Source organism: Diabrotica undecimpunctata, chromosome 2, assembly GCF_040954645.1.
Source record: "Diabrotica undecimpunctata isolate CICGRU chromosome 2, icDiaUnde3, whole genome shotgun sequence".
Taxonomy (NCBI): Eukaryota; Metazoa; Arthropoda; class Insecta; order Coleoptera; family Chrysomelidae; genus Diabrotica; species Diabrotica undecimpunctata.
In genome coordinates, this window is record NC_092804.1 from 157,180,633 (window position 1) to 157,201,509 (window position 20,877).

The 20,877-nt window shown below is 33.3% G+C and overlaps 1 pseudogene; it reads left to right on the forward strand.

Annotated features, from left to right (window-relative positions):
• The first annotated feature begins 5,422 nt into the window (after positions 1-5,422).
• Positions 5,423-19,496, forward strand: LOC140433965 (uncharacterized; annotated as a pseudogene).
• Positions 19,497-20,877: the final 1,381 nt, after the last annotated feature.

The window sequence follows — 20,877 nt, forward strand, 5'->3', positions numbered from 1 at the left end:
CAATTGTGGCTTATTACAATTAAAATAGTAATTACTTTAAAATAACACAAGAAAATAGCTTCAAAACAATATATCGTATGACATGCTTTGCAGCACATGCTACAGAGATACAAAATTCATTTTTGCTCCCTGGCCCAGGTGCTTGATTTGTTCAATGCAAATCATCCACACCTGCAGCTTTCACGTGTTTAGCCTGTTCGTACCATCGTAAAGTTCTTTTCGTGTAAATGGAGGTCTTGAGTGGTTTGCCTCCTAAATCAGTCTTTTTTAAGTTTTTGGAACTTTATACCAATTCTTAGTTTTCTCGTTTAGAAGAAGTTGACTAGCGACTTGGTTCATTGTAACCTTGCAAGGTGGTTAATGTTCCTTAAGATCACCGCTAAGTTTTTTAACAATTTTCCATGCCATACCCATTTTTTCCAAGGTTTTGATATACTTCTTGTTCTTAGCTTTACTCAGCTGTTGGAGTAGTTTCTCAACTGTTTCTTAGCTAAAAGGATAAGCTGCATAGAGGGTTTTGTATGTTCTCATTAGTTCTTTGGACTTGCTGACCATCCCGAAAACACTAAACTTCTTTACTAAACATAGACACGGGTACAGATGAAACAACTGCAAAGACACAACTCTGCCTGACTGCTCGTCTTATCCTTTTATCTTCCGGTTTTATTCTTTCTATTCCGTTCTTGCTTGGTGCCTAGAGTACTCTAGATAATACTTAGATCTTGTTCTATCTCGATCGATAGTCGATCCCAGTTTTTCTTAGAATTTTAATCACCTTTTGATCGTTAACGCAATCAAATGCTTTTTGATAATCAGTAAGATATGCATATTTACTTACCTTCACATATCTGCATCGCAATGTCAGTACATTTAAGAAAAAAGAGCTTCTAGCGTTCTCAATCCATTTCTGAATCCGAACTGACTGTTATCTATCTGGTAATCGTATGTCATCTAAATTCTTGTATGGTGAATTCTGAAAAACATTTTGATGCCATAAGACACCAGACTTATTATTGGGTAGTCAACCCGTTAGAAAAAATAAGTTTTTTTGTTATGGTAATGGTAATTTTATTTTGTCCGAAGATATTTTACCTTGCATTTGCCAAAAGTCATTTTAGGTGGTAATAAGCCGGTCGTAATACAAGAAGAATATGAAGGTGCCGTTGCTCATTATCCGAAGCGTCGTCGAGAATGGGTATGAAGATGACTAATGAAAAAATAACAGTTTGACCAAAAAACCAAGAGATACTGAATGCTATGAAACTGCAAATATAAAAAGAGCGCCAATAAATCTTAACCAGATATCTATAAAGGACTCAAATTCGTTAAAAAATATATTAAATCATTACTCAAACCAAACTATTTATATAATAAGAATATATATGTTATATAAAGCAAAAACAGTCACATTAAAATAAAATCGTAAAAAATAAAAAACTTTTAAATAGTAAATGGAGATATATTACAAAATATATACATATCTCTTATTCAACCATTAAAAATCCAACGTGCTATGTCTTGACACCTAACTGAAAATCACCTGATCGATAAACTTAAAACTCGTTCTTCCTTAGAGACCATATGTTTTGAAGCAATTCCGAATGGAACTCTAGAAAGATAAAATCATTTCTATATTTTTGTAAACAAATAAAGAAAGACAAAATTAGTAATTGCCGCAAAACTATATTTAAGAGACTAATTACCTAACGTTTGCTGCCATCGTACACTAAAACTAATAATCCTCATATTTGTGTCTGAGTATTACATATACAATATAAAAAGACTTAGAAATAAATGTTAATGTAAACATTTTTAATTGGTAATTCTAGAAAGAAAGTGTCTGTGTTTATAGTACAAAATTGGTTACTCGGCAGAAGTACTACGTACTTTTTAACTAGATCAAACACAGACGAACTAATTATAGGGGGACTAAAAATACAGCGTAGTTAAACGCAATAAAATAGTCTACGAGATAATATAGGCCTAACGTAGTACAGCACAATCAAATATTTGAGGGCCGTTATTACTGGAAAAATCGAAACGTTACAATCTGAGGTATACATTACATCTTATTTAATAGTGATGTCATCAAGTCTAGACCTTTGCTTTTGTTTTCTGCAATTACATGTAAGAATAACGATATGTACTATGTACCATACTGAAGACAGAATCTGTCAGATCGGTGAGATTTTTTAGATTTTTTATTCAGATTTTTTTTAATAACTAAGCTTTACAAATAATTCTCATTTTGTAGACAAATTTTGCTTATGAAAAGTAGACGATACTATTTCGTCTTAACCTCGCTTGAAGACATGTACTACATCAAAGTAATCAGCGATAATTGGGATTAAGTAACTCATTAAATTTTCTGTTAGAAAGCCCACAAGATCGAATAAAGTTTAACGATTCGATATTGTGGGACATTCGTTTTATTCGATTCCCATTTGTTTCTTCCTAGAAATAGAATGGTAAACGTCTTTTTGAAGTTATATTTAGGTTGCATTGCATCTGATACCATTTCCAATTCTGATTATTAATTATCTGCCCTGATTTGATCCCGGTATCCTTTTGCACTATTTCCTAGCGTCTTCTGTATGCTTCTACCTTTGCCTTCTTCTGTAGGTCACGCATGACCTTCATGGAGGCGTTTGGGGTAGTCGACATCGCTCCTGTTATCATTAGGCATACTTGTCGTTAATGCTTATTCAGCTTTACTTTGGTGATTTTTGTTGACATTTAATGTGCAATATGTAATCATAGATCTGAGTGTAATCATATATAGCCAGTATATCTGTTTAGGGTTCATACCTCATGTTTTCTCACATATTCTTCGACTTGTCCAAAGGGAAAGCTTTGCTTTGTTGGTTGTTATTATCAAATGGGCGTTCCATATAAGCCATTTATCTAGTATTACTCTAGATATTTGACTTCACTCATGCTTCTTTGACAGCTTCTCTATACGGAGTGGGCATTCAGATGTTATCTAGGTTTCGTTTCTTCTCAAACTGACTACCACTGTTTTACTAGGATTAACAAAGAGTTGGATGGAGTGCTGGATAGGAAATTTTCATATTTTATTTTTACCATAATTACTAGATTACCCAGATAGGTATGCACCAGGTGCACTAGGTAGATCAAGTTATCTGCCACGAATCTCCATAGGAGAGGAGAAAGCAGTCCCCCTGTAGAGACCCCTAGTTGTTTTAGTCAAAATTTCCTCGCCTTGCAGGTGTTATAATCAGCCTATTTTCCAGCATTGCTTTGACTCATTTGCATACGGTAGCATGCTTTTCTCATCATAAAGAGAATTTGGTAGTGCATAATTAAATGCGCTTTTTCGTGTAGAAAGGCGGTTAATGCAATATTTCTATTATTATAGGAGTGACTCGTTTTCTGAACTATTTCGTCCAGTGATGTTTCTGTTGATTTTCGTTCTTGATATGCATGCTGGTTGCCATTGAGAGAATGACCCCTCATAGTCCTCCTTAATATGTCAATCAAAATTTGTTTCTATTATCTTTAAACGAAAAAATGTAATAAGACTGATCAGCTTGCAGGATTTAGGTAGGTCATTTTCTTGTCTAATTTTGTATATATACACCACCCTTACAACTGTATAAGTCTTTGGTATGTAACCAAGTGCTATAATAGTCTTAAATATCTTTGTTAGGATGGGCAATAAGATGTCTAACCCTTTTTGTAGTAGGGCAGAAAGTATTTCATTCTCCTCTGAAGATAATTTAAATGGCCCATTTTATATTCTCCGGTTTGACGTTTATTGCAGAGAATTTCCAGTCTTCTTTCCTAGGACGTTTAGGTGGTTCTAGATTTTCACCCTGAGTCTGCTCATCAATAATCGTTGAACCTGGTAAGTGGTTCTGTAGTAAAATCTCCCGCGTTTCCTTTTTATATTCGGCACAGGTCTTTTAAGTAGGTCTGATGCCTGTGCCGGATCCTTAGAAAGAATCTTGTGTATTCTCTGGCAAAACCTTTTTGAAGATTTCCGTTTTGCTCTTCTTATCTCTTTATTGTATTTAGTAAGAGTTTTCCTGTATGGTTCCCCAATTTTTGGATTCATTCGATAGCGTTATCTGCACCCCTTAACAGAACCTTAAAATACATTTTACGTAATTCTTTGCTGTGGCTGTATGATAAGAATAACCGTTTGTCCAGGGTATATTTTGAGAACTGTAATCTTATGTACTCTACTACTACTTATGTTTTCCGAATTTGAAGCTGGCAGTTAATGATTTACGTAAATGATACATCATAGAACCCAATATCTGCTACTTTTCACAGCTAAGGTGCTTAGAGTTAAGCTTAAAACTTTATTAATGTGATATTTATTATTTTCAATTAAATATTTTGTGTGTGGCCACTTTTAAAAATGAAAATTCTTTATTCTTTGACATAAACAGAATTGTGAGAGGAAAACCGCAAGGTTTTCTACTCCAGTTCCAAAAAAATATATGCTATTTGATATTACAGGCGAATATGTAGTCAGACATTTGACTCGGTGTCACTATCAATCATAACCACAGCCATTTCTATACCTGTTGCTAGATCGAGGACGAAAAATTGTCATTTTTGAGTAAAGATAATAGTATTATTTTCTAAGAATATTACATGTTCGTATTAATAGGCAACCCACATATGTCGCTAATTCGTATTACTCAACAACACTACTACAATTGTTGTATGTTAATTGGGTTATTTTGATCTAAACGGCCACTTATAGTATTAAGTCAGTTTATTAAAACCGTTTAATAATAAAACTTTACGAAACATATTTGTTAGATATTTACGTTATTTAAATGCTGATTTTCTAAAAAAATCAGATCTTAAATCAAGTATAAAGATTTATTAAATATATTGCGATAAATATACCTGTAGCAATACACCTTTCTCTCGTAATCCATTTCAACATTTATATTTGCTACTATAGAACAATAAAAAATGCATTATTATTATTTACTATGCCATAAAAATTTCTTCGATTAGGATTTTAGTAGGTTCCACAAAAGAGTAAATGATGAACATTATTTACTTAGCTTGTTTATAGTTTACTGTTTTCTTTAAAATGAAAATTTAAAGAAAATGCCGAAATCTAAAGCATATTTAAGTCTTTTAGACATAGATATCGGAGTTATTTATCAGAAATGAAATATATCTCAAAACCAAAAGTATTCAAGGTTAAACCTTATATTAATTTCTCAAAAGTTCTGAAGCAGGTGAACACTTTTTCAATTTTTTTACCTAAAGTATTGCAATCGAAAATTCCAGTGATGCCATTGTATGTAGTGAAATATTGACTATCTTATATCTCATAAAACCTCAATCTGTCTAAAATCCTATTAATTAAAAATAGAGAATTTATGTAAAACACGATTTAAAATAATAATGGATTCAAATTTACAACGAAATGAGTAAAATAGAATGGTATAAGGTAAGGTATATTCAATCACAATTATTTCAACAATCAAAAGAAGCAATTTTAGCATGTATCTTTGTTTTAAATTCGGATTGAGAGAGAAGTCTGAACGATCTTCCTATGATAAATCCCAATAACCAGGTGATGCCATACTGTTTTAATCTTAGTTTACTTTAATAATTGGAACAGCTTCTCTGACGGTTTCTAGCCAAATGGCTATTTATAATTGAAATGTGGTTGATGCACAAAATAACATCCAGCAATAATAATAATAACACGCTAACTAATAGGTCTAAGACCGCTCCGGGTTACTATGATATTAAATATAGCTTCTTAATATAGCGAAAAATGTATTACCGTAAAATGGGGTGTAATTGACAGATGGGGAAATTTGACTGAAAAAGTTCAGCAATAGATAGAGTAAGGGTAGTGATGTAAAGCTAACATTAAAATAGAAAATGAGATATCACAAGCAATAGAAATACGTAGAGGAGTACGACAGGGATGTATTTTGTCACTGCTGCTATTTAATGTTTATAGTGAAAGCATCTGCCAGGAAACCCTTTTGCAAGCAAACGAAGAAATCGTAATCAATGGAGAGGTTGTAAATAATATTCGATACGCAGACGACACTGTACTAGTTGCAAGAACAGTAAAAGAATTACAACGATTACTTACAAATATAAATATTGCCTGCAACAATTATGGCATAAGTATCAATATCAAAAAAACTAACTATATGATCTTCAGTAATAACATGACACAACCAACACATATTAGTATAAACGGCATTCAAATTGAAAAAGTATCAAGTTACAAATACTTGGGTACTACTACTACTACTACTACTATGAAGAATATTGCCAGGGCCACTTTCATAAAGATGAGGAAATTCTTCTGCAACAGAGATATAAGCATCCCTCACCGATTAAGAATGCTAAAGGGCTACGTATTTAACACGCTATTATACGGTGTAGAGGCCTGGACTCTCAAGCAGAAGAATATAAAAAATATTGAAAGTTTCGAGATGTGGTGCTACCGTCGAATGCTGAGGATAAGTTGGGTTGAAAGAGTTACAAAATTTTGAAGTAATGCGAAGGATAGGAAAAGACCCAGAAATTTTGTCAACGATCAAACGAAGAAAACTCAAATATTTGGGTCACGTGATGAGAGGACATAAATACGCATTACTTCAAAATATAATGCAAGGAAAAATAGAAGGAAAATGGAATCCAGGCAGTAGAAGAATGTCATGGCTGCGTAATTTGAGAGAGCGGTTTGGCTGTACCACTAATGAACTCTTTAGGTCAGCTGTAAACAAGGTCAGGATAGCCTTGATGATTTCCAATCTCCGATAGGAGCGGCACAAGAAGAAGAAGAAGTGATGATCTTCAGATCCAGCCTCCATCGGGAGATGGCACTTAAAGAAGAAGATGCTAAATTGATAAGTTCAGACTCACACGAATTTTACGAAAAATGAAAATTGCGCAAGTCATCATGAAACAGGAGCTTCTTTAATCAGAGGAATATTCTACAAATGAATCTAGATATGCAAGTGCAGATACTTATCCAAACGTCTCTTCTGTTAAAACAGGTTTCACCGAGATAAATGAAGAAAATGATTTTATTAACCTTACCTTAACAAAAAAAGATTGTGTTAGCTACCAATCAGCGTCATTGCAGGATCCGTCCTCTGCTTTAAACTACCTCCACTCATTTAAAAGTACAACAAATTAATCCATTTTTTTCCTAAATACAAAGTCTGATGCTATGATTCAGTCATAGCATCAGTCCTTGTATTTATAGTTTATTATTATTCTTTTTCTCACCTCGATGTAATGGCCAATCGCTTCTCGATAACTTGTCTGATTTTTGTATATATCATTTTATATAAGATGCAAAAGTTCATCGAAACAATTTATTGGCATTCTAAAATAAATATAGAATATTTTTTCATCTCTTCGTAAGTCTGGCATTAATGAATGAAATTCGCCGTATTCTCTTCTTTCTAGGTTGATATCGTGACCATTTTCTTCTTTTCTTATAAAGTTGTAGTCAAAACATGATCAATGTCGGTATTTTCAGAAAAAGCTAGTAACTACTTTCCCTCAAATTTTCGTCTTCTAGTGCAAACATTGCGAGTGCCTCTTCTTCATCTGATGAGGAATACATTTTTGTAACAATTGAAATTGATAATCAAGAATATAATGTTATTAGTTTTTTTACTCAACGTTTCCGATACTGGACGTGACTAATATGATGCGAATGTATTCGTTTTTGGTATGGGGTCATTCACGATTCCGCTATGAATTCCGGTGCGATTTTTCCGTCATGAATCCGCTACGAATTAATTCGCATGTTGCAGCAGTTTTGGGAAGGTCCATACCTCATTATGGAGAAGATCAACGATTTCATCTACCGAATAAGCCAGATTCCAGGAGAAAGCCGATGATAGTACACTATAACCAGCTGGCGTCTTTCGAAGGTGACCACGACGTAGATGAAGAAGTGGAAGTAAACCAAGTCCAAGATGTGTCTGACCTCACGTTTGAGGAATTTATGGGGGCATATGGAGGCACCGGTAAAGCAAGACATGGTGTTACCACTGAAGAAAAGCAAGATCTACTCGCGCTTCCCGATGACTACTCACTGGCCCTTACCATCCCGGCCAGTATCAACGACGCGCCAGGGTTATCATCAGTCTTTCGAAGGAAGTTTGGTCGAGTTGCAGAATGCAAAGTGCCAGCTCCCGGGAAAGCCTTGAAACTCAAAGATGCATCACGTTACCTTTTCTACCTGTTAGCAAAAGACACTGCCCGTGACCAACCTACCTACCGAGATGTATGGGAAGCCTTACTTCAATTGAGAGAGCACGTACTAGAGTCCGACGTACAAAAGTTAGTTATGCCAAAGTTAGAGTGCCGAGAATTAGATTGCAGGGTTATCCGAAGTATGGTGGAGGAGATCGTTAAAGACACCGAAGTCCAGGTGTTAGTCTGTTGCAATTCGCATTGTTACTGGTGCGGAGAGAAAGCCGTCCCTTGTCATTTTTATACAACGGGAAGTTGTAAAAGATGGTCCAGTTGCCGATACCAGCATACCGTTCCAGTTCCAGTCCCGACAAGCTTTCAGGAGGAACCATATTTTAAGAGGGGGGTAATGTTACGATAAACATATGATTCATATTTAACTGTAAACATCTATTTTTAACAAGTATTTTTTATCAGGTAATTCCCAAACGGGTCCCCTCTTATACCTGCGATTGGAGCTCTGCAGAAAAGGGTGGAATAAATTCGTTGGCGACCGAAGATCAAAAAAGCTTCAAGATAAACAAAATGAGGTATAAAACCGGTCTTCTTTGCCGTTCGAGACAATTCAAGGGTCAACACCCGTAGGCTTCGAGAGACTCCAGGCTAACGGCTGTTTGATATAAATAGAGGAATTCTTATGGTATTAGGCAGTCTGAAAAATAATATCGCGTCGAGTCTCTAATTGTAACGGGAAATAAATATTGTAAATAAATAATATAAATTAAAGTAGTTGTGATAAGTGTAAGAATATTGTATATATAAATTAAATAAAGACTTTAAATAAACTAAGTTTTAGAATATTTTATAATAAATAAAGTTAATAAATTAGACTAATAAACCCAGTACAATATAATTTCCATGATTACCTCACTCCGTCTAAAAATTACATGTTAGGAAATAAAAAAACTCCGGACATTAAACTTACATTATACCTTCAAGTCAACAAATTTTTTAAATATTTTTGTTCAATAAAAATGGTTTTATCAGCTAATTATTTATAGCTTACTCGTATCATTTCATTGATAAGAAATTTTAATTTTTCCTTGCATGCTAATGCACTTTTATATTAGACTGCCTGGGTCAAATATTGACCTAGTAATTTAAATATTATAAATTTATGTATCATAGATATACATATATACGAGTACTTCAAAGGTTGATTTATAATACTAACCTTTCTTTCATATCTTGTTCATTTTTTGGTGAATTTAAGAGTTTGTACTAGTTATGTTCTTTTTAAAAATCTTAAAATATGCAACGTATTCTACGGTTTCCAGTTGAAAAGATTCTTCCTTATAAACTTTTTTTGCATCCGACACTATCCTAAGATTTCTACGAGTTTCCTAAAATGAAAATTCGTGTAGGTATAGGCAAGAAGCTTATTCGGAATGACGTTTGACTGCAGATAAAAGATTTGAATTCAATTTCGGATGCTGGTAAAACACTGAGATGATTTTTAAAATTCCCAAAGGTTGATTCAGTCTAAAGTGTAGGGTAGGTGCTCTGTCCTCATACTGTTCCAATTTATTAATATGATTAGGTTTCAAATCCCCTTTAGAAACACTTTCAGGAATTTTTAAAAATGTTGAAAAGTATGTTGGGAGCTTTAATGCTTGTACATGGAAAAACGCTAATGACCAAATCATAGGAAAATACGGGGACTATAAAACAAATAAAAATGGGAAACTTCGGAGGTAATGAGGTAATCGAATTTTGTGAACAGCACTCTCTAAAAATTTTAAACGGATTCCACCAACATAAATATATATATAATATATATATATATATATATATATATATATATATATATATATATATATATATATTATATACATATATTATTATGATCTGCCTTTTCTTACTTTTTATTTACCTCTTTATTTATTTAATTACTTTTTCCGTCGACCTTCCATTTATGATTAATTTTAACACCCTCAAAATCATTGATTAATGACCCCTATTAATGAATGATTTTCTATTAATGAACGATTTTATTATAGACAATACAACATACATTGCTTGTATAAATTAATTTAACCACATTTAACGCTGTGTGATTGTCAGTTACCTGTGGTGTAGGCAACCAAACATACCTATTTATATTCCCACTAAAAATTTTTTAAAATGAAGTAGCCGCTGTAAGTACTGTCTGTCATTGTATGTCATTATTTATCGTTAAGTAAATAAAAATTTAAACTAAGATATTTTTATTTCTGAAAAGTATGGTCGACGGAAAAGTTTTGTAACGAACTCGTGAATTAAAATGGCGATTAGCAATCTCGAACATTAACGCACTCGCTTCGCTCGCGCGTTAATATATCTCAATTGTTAATCGCCCTTATTAATACACTTGTTGGTTAAATAACTATAATTAATTATTTAATTAATTATCTAAGTGTCGCAAATCATATAAAAAACAATTTCAGGGTGCCATTTTATAAAAATAATAAATCAGCTTAGGTTATACTTATATTTTCTCGTGGCTTTAAGTATCTCTTAATTGTTCCTTTTCGGGATAAAATAAGGAAAGGAAATAAATAGAAATAACATAAATATACAAATACAAATATCTTTTGTTATCAAAAGAAATGATATGAAAATTTTTAAATATTGCAATGTTTGTTTATATGTTTTTGTACAAACAATTCTGAATATTATAAAAAGAAACCTTTTAAATTTATTACGCAATGTTTATAATTATCCTTTAAAGTAAACAAAAAACTTTTATAAACTTGATGGTATCTTAAATAGGGATAATTTTTGTTCTTCTGATAGTATAGAGTCTTTTATTTGAAACATACAAAAAAAAATTATGTCATCAACATTATTGACTGACCTTTTAACTCACACACGACGATGTCTTCTTTAGACCAGAACAGCTTCTCCTTCTTGATTATGTTAGGCTACCAATCAAAGCCTTCTCCGTTCTAAGTGTGCACCTGTCAGCATACCAGCAAACTGTTTCTCCAAAAACACGAGCAGGCTTCTTTTACCAGTACTCGTTCAACAAACTCCAAAATTCTCTCCTCTCTTTCATATACTAACAATCTTTCACTTTATAGAATCCAGGAGGTATTCGACTTCTCAGCTTGGATCTATCTCTCGTTCCACCTTTCAACCAATTACTTCTAATTATTAAACTACTGGCACTTGCTTCTAAATTGACTACACAAAACTTCGACTGCTTCTCTCCGATGACCATCACATAATAATCTTTTTTACTCCAAACTTTTAAAACATTCACTCTCTTTTCCCATTCCAAACGACTCAACATCATTTATATGTATGTTAACAAAGCTGATCTAATACTTAGCCCCAGAATATCTACCAAAAGATAATAAATAAAATCAATGAAGCGCTTGGCACGATCCCAAGGAACAAAAAGCATACTGCATTGTAAAGGACAAATGATATCAAGAACGCAGTACACAACAAGAAACAAGATGACCCAGATGATAGATGAATATTTATGAAAGCTTAAACAGAGAAGTTGTGTGTATAATACAAGAATGTTATGTGTTTCCTGGATTACTGTATGGATGTGAAACCTGGATTATGAAGGTTAACATGATGAACAAATTAGAACCCTTCGAGAAGTGGTTATATCGTAGAATGCTCAGAATATCATGGGTTCAACACATTTCGAACAGAGAAGTCTTGAACAGAGTAGGTCAAGGTGAAGGCGACTTAATAAAGATGATAAAAAACAGAAAACTCGAATATCTGGAGCATATAATGAGAGGAAGCAGATACAGTATAATGCAGTTGATACTCAACGGAAAGATCGACGGAAAAAGTGGAATTGGTAGGAAAAAATACTCATGGCTCCGAAACCTTCGTCAATGGACTGGCTCAATGGTAATTAGTATTGCTAGTGTCGTCTCGGGGAAGAAGGATTTGTATGTAGCATACGAAGTATCCCTTGCTTTCCATTCATATTAAGGTTAGGACTATTGATGTTTATGTCAGCAAGTCTTGACAAAGACTGCTTAATTTTTCACACGAGAAATAAAAAGACTATTAGAAACTAATATGTTCCGAAAACACAGCATACACGACACTTTACCAAACTCAACTAGAAGGTGGTGGTGACGTTATCTCCATCTTCGGCAGATTCCATTCTCGATCAATGTACCAGCTCTCTCGGAGGGTTCGTCTTCTTCTTGGCTATCAGGTTCTCCCATGGTTATGTCCTGACGGTAGTAGCTTGCTTCTTAGGGGGCGTTCAGTTACCAGGAAAGAACTGCATGATACTCCGGCGACCTCCATTAGCTTCCGGGACATTAAACTTTGAAGAAGACTGGCTCGTCGAAGGCATCTAGTACACTGAAGGCATCAAGTCTGCTGAGAATCTCGATACAGAGTGTCAATTTTTTCATTCTAACCTCCGGTGACTCTCCCCTCTATCATCTTGGATCCAGCATACGGTGGAATCACCAGTGTTGACCTCGGTGTAGCTGCTTACGTGGGTTTGAAAAAACCACGTTGGGCACCATGTCGTCTTGGGGAAGAAGGACTTCTAACATTGTCCCCTCGCCACGTACGCTCCATAAGGGGCTTCGTGTGTGGCATACAAAGTATCCCTTGCATTATATCCATATTTAGGTTAGGACCATTCATTAGAAAGGTCAGTGAATGACTGTTCCTTGGTTTGAATTCGCACTAATATTTATACATAGTTTTCAAGCCAAGTGACCAATGGGAGATGTGGTCAAGACGGGGCGATGCGCATCAAGCGTGCTCATTGGTCGATAGAGTAAGGCACTTAATAACACTTTATTTCCTGCCATGATTCTATTTGCTACATATTTTCCATAACTATTTTTGGCTGTTATGCCTACTCCCAAGTATTTGAATACTTTGACAGCTTCGAAATTGTTTTTATTTTATCGAAATGTTTGGCAACTACCATGCACTTAGTCTTATTATTTTCGTTGACCTTAAGGCCTATTTTCCTGGTCCCGCTTTCAAAAAGGTCAGAAAAGAACTTCGCATCTCTGGTGGATTGTACAATTGTACCGACAACTTCCGCAAAAACTAACAGTACCTTCGTTCCCTGGGCAGCGAAGCCATTTATTAATTCTGTTTGTGCTTTCTTAACTGCGTTTTCTAAAGTTAAGTTAAACAACAAAGAGAAGAGTGGATCACCTTGCCTTAGGCCCGTTTTAATTTGAAACTTATCTGATGTACGGCTACCAATTCTGAAACGTGCAAATAAATCCTGCACACACATCTGGTCTAATCTTACCAGCTTCAGTGTATTCCTGTTTACAGCATTATACGATTGTTTAAAATCTACAAATTTTGATGTACTCCTTTGTTGCATTCTCAACCCTTTTCTGAAATTTGGTGCAAGATAAAGATATGGTCTATTGTTGACCTTCCTGGTCGGAAGTCACACTGGTAATCACCTATTATTTCTTCTGTGTACGGAATTAATCTGCTCAGTAGAATAATCGACATAACGTTGTAGGTTGTATGAATTAATGATATTTAATTATAGGAAGATCAACTACGACACTAAAAATAATTATATTATGTGAAAGTTACGGTCACCTGTCACGTGGACTCTCAACATTTTCTAATCTTTATATTTTCCTTGTGAAATTTCGCACAATAAAGTTTAAGTACTTTATTATAAAACAGTCTATTTCAAACTTGATGTGGTGATTTTAATTTCTAATTAAAGACCGGTGTGGGATGTTTAAATGTTAACAATGAATATTATTGTCTAACTAACAGTTAATTTGTCATAAATTATTGTCAATAATTACCGGTTAGCCATTATAGAGTTAATTAACGTTTAAAATATGAAATAATTGCGGGCTTGAATCATGAAAAAAATTTAATTCACGATGAGACATAAATTAAAAGGAAATGGGTATATAAACGCTATCTAATATATGATCAATTCAACAAATATAAATACAATATTGTAAGTAACCTTTTTGTAACCTTTTTTCTAAACCCCTTCATTTAGAATCTTATTGAGCTGTATTAAGTTTACTGATCTCGACAAACTTCAATATGACTGACCGAGTTTACTGGGACTGGTGTTTAAGCAATGGGATGGATCTTAACTCAAATAAATGTAAAGTCACAACATTAATTTTAGTATGTGAGCATTTCTTTTCGTTTATTATAATATGTTGATGGTGAGTTAGAAGGTAAAGCTAAACAGTAATTAGAACAAAGATTTGAACAGTGGTGACCTTTAAACGGAAAACTTAGTAGAACAAAAATAGAACTATGATAGCAAAATAGAGACATATAATATACTCCATTCGCTTAGCTCGGGCATATTTTGACAGATTCATTGTCAGAAACCTACAACACAACAATTCCTACTTCATAGTATTAATAGCTCAAGTATCCTACTATTGCAGACTTCTTTCTTAAAAAAAAAGAAGAATTATTCTAAATAGTGGAAGTGTATACTAAACCCATCAAATTGTGGGTAGTATATATTTAAAAAATATATTTTAGTTGTTATAATTTAACATAACTATTTATTATATGGTGCAGATAAATAAATATTGATTGTCGGTAATTCGCAAAGTTCTATTTTATTTACTATTTAGTTTGTTTACTATTAATATTGGCTATAAGTACGTGTACTTGGTTGTATAGTAATTTCCAGCCACTTTTAGTCTGTCAAAAAGTAACTAACTTCGCAAAAAAAATTATTACTAAATTCACTAAACAGTTCGGACTGGGAATAGCGAACCGAGTATAACAATCCAAAATAATCAATTATTGTTGTAAAATAAGGCGACTATCTCGGGGTTTATAATGTATAATGTATAATGTATATCACGAAATCCTTTGCCCAATTTATGTCTTGCATTCTTGCCACGTTGACCAACCACCTTAGCCTTTTTGATCAAACGATCCGACTAATTTCTGGGTTTTCTTACAGCTCACCGATTTCTGAATTTGTTTACCTTTTTCAAATGTTTTGCCCATCTTTAACTCCCCCGAAAATTTTTCCTTAACACACTCCTTTCCCAGATATTGAGAATATGTTCCTGAGTTTCCTGAGTTTTGTCATAACCCAGATTTTGCTGCCTTGAAGGACTGTGGCTGTGAATTAGATCACTGTTCGGTACAGTCTCAATTTTACCGCCATCGAGATGTTTTTTGCTTTCATTAGTTTTTCTTCGTGCTTTCACAATTCCTTTGCGTTTTCCTGGTTTTCTTCCCTTTATTTGTCAAGGTAACCCCTAGGTATTCAAACACCTACACCTTTTTAAAACTATACTCTTTACCACCATTATTTGTAATAGCCTTTAGTTGCATATCGTCATTTGCATCCGGCCCATTTTCATATACTTTGTTTTCTGCTCGTTAATCACTAGACTATATTATTTGGCATTTTCTTCAAATAATTTGAATATTCTTAGTAATTCACTTTTTGTTCCTGCAATTCATCATTATTTACAAAAGCCAGAATCTGACTTCTGTTGTCATAGATCATTCCTTTTGAACGTGTTCCCCTTTCCTTCATTATTTCCTCTATCACGAAAAGTACTATCGACATTAGGTCGCCTTGTTTTAATCCGTTATTGGCTTTTAAATTTCCTGTGAAACTTTCTTTCGTCGTTACTCTATTTTCAGTTTTCGGTAGTGCTATTTTTACTACACCAATAATTTTTTCTTGAACTCCCAGTGCTTCTGTATAATTGGCGGGTGTTGAGGAAAAGTGATATAAGTAGAAAAATGTAAAAAATGAGTTAAACATAGATACCACTTTCAAATGCATGTATCTTTGATAGGGCAAAGTGATATAAGTCAATTTAATAGGCAAGCAGGTGTTATTTGTATGCGTTACATGATATAAGTATTTTTAATATCATTTAATATAGTGAAAAATATTCTAGTACTTTTTGTTTTGCCTCCATCTGCCAGACAGGAAAAAAATTATAGAGAAAACTGAAATAAGTCTAGTTATAATAGTCTTCCCTACATAATTTTATGATTAATATTTGTGAATAGTGATACAAGTGCAAATATATCAAAAGTTATTGGTAAAATATGATTGTGAATAAAGGTATATGTAAAAATTTATCACTATTCTCATTAAAAAATATAGGGAAAAACATTATATGTTGACATATCACAAATGTTTTAACTCCAAAATTGAAAACTGATGATATATGTTGAGATATACTAGTAGTTACGGCAATAGAAATTCAAACTGTGCAGTTTTAGGTCGACTTACCTCGCTTTTCCCTATTAAAATAATGACCGCTTTGTTCCCGCTCAATCGACTTGTCTGTCCTTTGTGGTTTAGTACTACACGTGTGTTACTGTTGGTTTTATCCACTTTTGTTTTGACCTTTTAAATGAGCTTTAAGTATTCGAGAGAAATGTAATAAGTAGTGTAGTGATAGTATACCTCACCTAGTTGTAATATAACATCAATTCCTGTTTGAGATTATTTAGTAATAGCCGTGAGAAATAAAAATTAGAGGTTATGGCATCTCAAAGAAGCAAATTGATTTTTAAACTGTTGGAAGAAGATAATGTAAATACTTAGGACCTCCAAGGTAATAATTGTTTATTTATCTGTACAATAATAATTAAAACAGTAATATCATTATCTTTTATACGACATACTAGATTAACAACATTTATTTTTGCGTAAAAGTTTTCTAGATGCAACTCAACTATAACTTGGTGAATATGCCTATTGTTTTTGGTTAACCTTAACCAGTGGCGTTACTTTAATTTGTATCTCTAAAAATTTAAAAAATTAATGTATGTAAAAGTTGATGCTTAACTTACATACTCAATTCCAATTTCAGATTTCTTATCATTTTATACACAAAATAATATATTTTCGGTTTTCTCTAGAGGGGACCGAATTTCCATAAAATGTAAAAACCAATTTTGGCGTGACAATTTCATTTTTCTGGAAAAAAAATTGACAAAATTTATTAGTTTTTCAAAAATTTGATATTAATCTGGGTTTTTAGATGAAAATTCCATGATGGGCAATGCGGGTGTTTTCCTTGAAGAACCTGTCTTAGCAGATGAAGATAATAGATCAAGTCCTGCACCTTCACTGTCCTTCTGTGAACCGAATGTTTGAAAGACTTTGGAAGAAGTTATTAATCAAGTATGTGGGATTAATGACGACGACAAAGGTTATCTGGAATATCCAGGTAATGAGGAGGCGTTTGATGATAGTGACGCGGACCCAGATTATATACAAGAAAGTGATACCGACTCCGATAATGACATCCCAAAGAAAAAGCTGCAAAAAGATACAACAGTACTTATTGCACATGAGTCAGGAAGAGAAATCTTAAAAAATAAACCTGGACGAAAATCGCTAAAAAATGAAACTAGGCTAATTCGTGAGGAACGAAAGCAGAACAGAAACCTTGGGTTATCGTACACCACGAAAAGTGGGAAGGTTATAAAAGCACGGACATGTCAGGAGCTATTAAGTTGCCGCTTAAAATGCAAAGACAGGATAACTGAAGAAAAACGACAGGAAATTTTCAAAGAATATTGGTCTTTAGCAAGCTTTAACAAACGCGTGTCTTTTATAGCTAGGCTTATAACAACAGACGGAAAGAAAACCACAAAACGTAAATAAGAAAACAAAAAACATAAAAATAGGCTTCTGTCACACAAATATTTTTTACCACTAAATGGTCAACTACTAGTTAACGTTTGTCAAAGTTGTTTCCTAAAAACTTTTAACGAAACAAAACGGTTTCTAACCGATGTGACAAAAAACAAGATTTCTTCAGCTTCTGCAATGCCACATGATGATTTGCGAGGTCTTGCCTCACCATCTAACAAAACTCCCGAACAAGATATTCAATTAGTAAGAGTTCACATTGGATCAATCCCAACGTATGAGAGTCACTATTGTCGTCGTGACTCATCAAAGATATATCTTCCTCATTACTATACCTTAACAAGAATGTATGAAGAATACAAAAAATGGCTACCTCACGAGAAAACCCCAGTATCGAAATTCAAATATCAAGAAGTATTCCATTCCATGGAAATAAAAATCAACAGCCTAAAAAGGATACCTGCGCTACATGCGATAAATATCATATGCTCCTGAAAACAACTAAAGATGCACAAAAAATGCAAGAAATTCAAAATCTTCTTGATAATCACCAACAAGAAGCATCAAACGCTTATGAGGCTAAGCGTATAGATAAAAATGCTGCGTTAGAAAATGAATCAAAAATCATTTATACGTTTGATTTGCAACAGTGTCTCCCCACACCTGATCTTCAGACTTCAATAGCATTCTATAAAAGGCAGTTGTGGACCTTTAATTTAACATTACATAGATTTAATGATAATCAAGCAATGTGTTTTATGTGACATGAGGGCGTAGCTGACGGGGCGCAAATCAGATTGCGTCATGCTTATACAAGCAGATTTCACATATTTCACCTGAAATAAAAAAAATCACCTTATATTCTGATACGTGTGCAGGACAAAACAAGAACTCTTTTCTACCTGCAATGTTCATGATGGTTTTAAAAGAGAATCCCAATCTATCATACATTAACCACAAATTTCTTGTTCCTGGTCACAATCACGTGGAGTGTGATTCAGATCACGCAATTATAGAGAAAAAAAAAAAGAAAAGATATCCATGTTCGATAGAACACCCAAGAGACTGGATGAATTTGGTAAGACTATGTGGAAATAAGCGAACTTTTTTAGTTACTGAAATGTGCAGATCGGATTTTCTTGAGTTTTCTTCTTTGTATAAGAATGTTCTTCAACAAAGAAAAATTAACAACTTAGGAGAAAAAGTCATGTGGAAACAAATGAAATGGTTGAGATTTTCACAGAATCCTGGTGTCCTTGAATATAAAAGTAGCTTAAATGTAGACGAACCATTTAAAAGCGTATGTTTTTTAAGAAAAGGTAATACGTGGCCTAAAAACATAAAAATTTCTCTGTCATATAAAGGTCCCAATCCAATAAACATCGATAAAAAAAGAACTTGATAGAGCTATTGCCTTATATTTTAGAAACATTTCATGATTTTTATAGAAATTTAACTACGAAGGAGGATATACCAAATACGTTACCCGAGGATGAAAATAGTAGTGACGAGGAGAGTGTACACACAGAAATTGAAATTTTTAAAAATTAAATAAACTTTTACGTTGTATTTGACTATAAATGTACCCCCTTAAGTAAACATAAAACTTTTCAGTTTCACATTTTTTTATTTATAATTAATAATTAGATTTGTTACTATATCTTCCGAAAGGGCTTTTGTTCTTTAATAAATAATTGTGAAAAGTGATATAAGTCATATTTTTTTTTTAAATTGTACAACTAAGTCCTTTTTACAAATTGTACAACTAGGTCCCATTTCCAAAAATTGTTTAATGAAAATATCTTATTTGTATCCGTAACAACAATATTAAATTTGAAAAAACTATAATTGCGTTTTTTCGAAACTTAAAATTTGGACTTATACCACTTTTCTCCAACACCCGCCAATTAAAGGGGTAAAAATAGATACAATTAAAAAGTTAATAGAAATATATGACTATATTATCAAAAGTCACTTAATCGAATCCAAAATGGTACAATATGATTTAAGATAGTTAAAGTACGTTTATCACTGAAATTTTATTGTCCGAATACAATTAATCACTGAGTATCCAGAAATAGGAGAGAGAGGATAAAAAACACATGTACTCTAGCCGTCAGAGCCGAAAATGCCACTGAACCTCTAAAAATCATACAAACAAGCTAAATATTGCTGAGAATGTTATTTTGGGACTCCAAAACAGATTCCAAAAAGTTTACCGCTTTTATCTCCCGGCTTCCCTTAAAACTCCTCTCCGTAGGGGAAGAAAAACGGAAAAAATCGTTTTATCAAGAATCTGTACATCGTAGAAAAAAATGTTTTAAATATAAAATGTAGCTGAGATAATTTTAAACAAAAAAGTTTATTATCATTTTTTCTATAAAATGAACCGTCCTCTTAAAAACAACGCTTAAAGCAACCGGTCAATTTCAATGTCCGGTATGCGCCTGAAATCGATTTTAAATAAAATTTATATAAACTCGACTGTTATATCAAAACTTCGATATCTTTTGATCAGAGTATTCTATCGACAAAAATTAAAATGCGTTTAAAGATGAAGTTATCAGTTTTCGTATTAAATTTTTGAGTTTTGCCGCAAAATAAGGCAGTTTTTATAAAGGTTTTAAATATATAAACGTTTAGTTTTATAAATTTCATAAGAAAACTGCACATTTCACCTGTAAAAAGCATTTTGATTTTTGTCGATCTTATTAAAAGATATCGAATTTTTACGGTCGAGTTGATACAAATTGTATTTCGAGCGCGTACTGGACATTGAAAATCATGGGTCGTTTCAAGCGTTATTCAAAATTATCTCAGCTACATTTTTAATTTGAAAAATTTTTTTCTACATCGTACAGATTCTTCGTAAATTGATTTCTCTGTTTTTCCCCACCTACGAGAGGAGGGTTTTGGGGGGAAGCCTTTAGGCAAAAGTAGTAAACTTTTGGAATCTTTTAAGAGTCCTAAAATTGACATTCTCAGCAAAAATCAGCTGGTTAGTATAATTTTTAAAAGTCAAATCTCTGACGACTGGACTA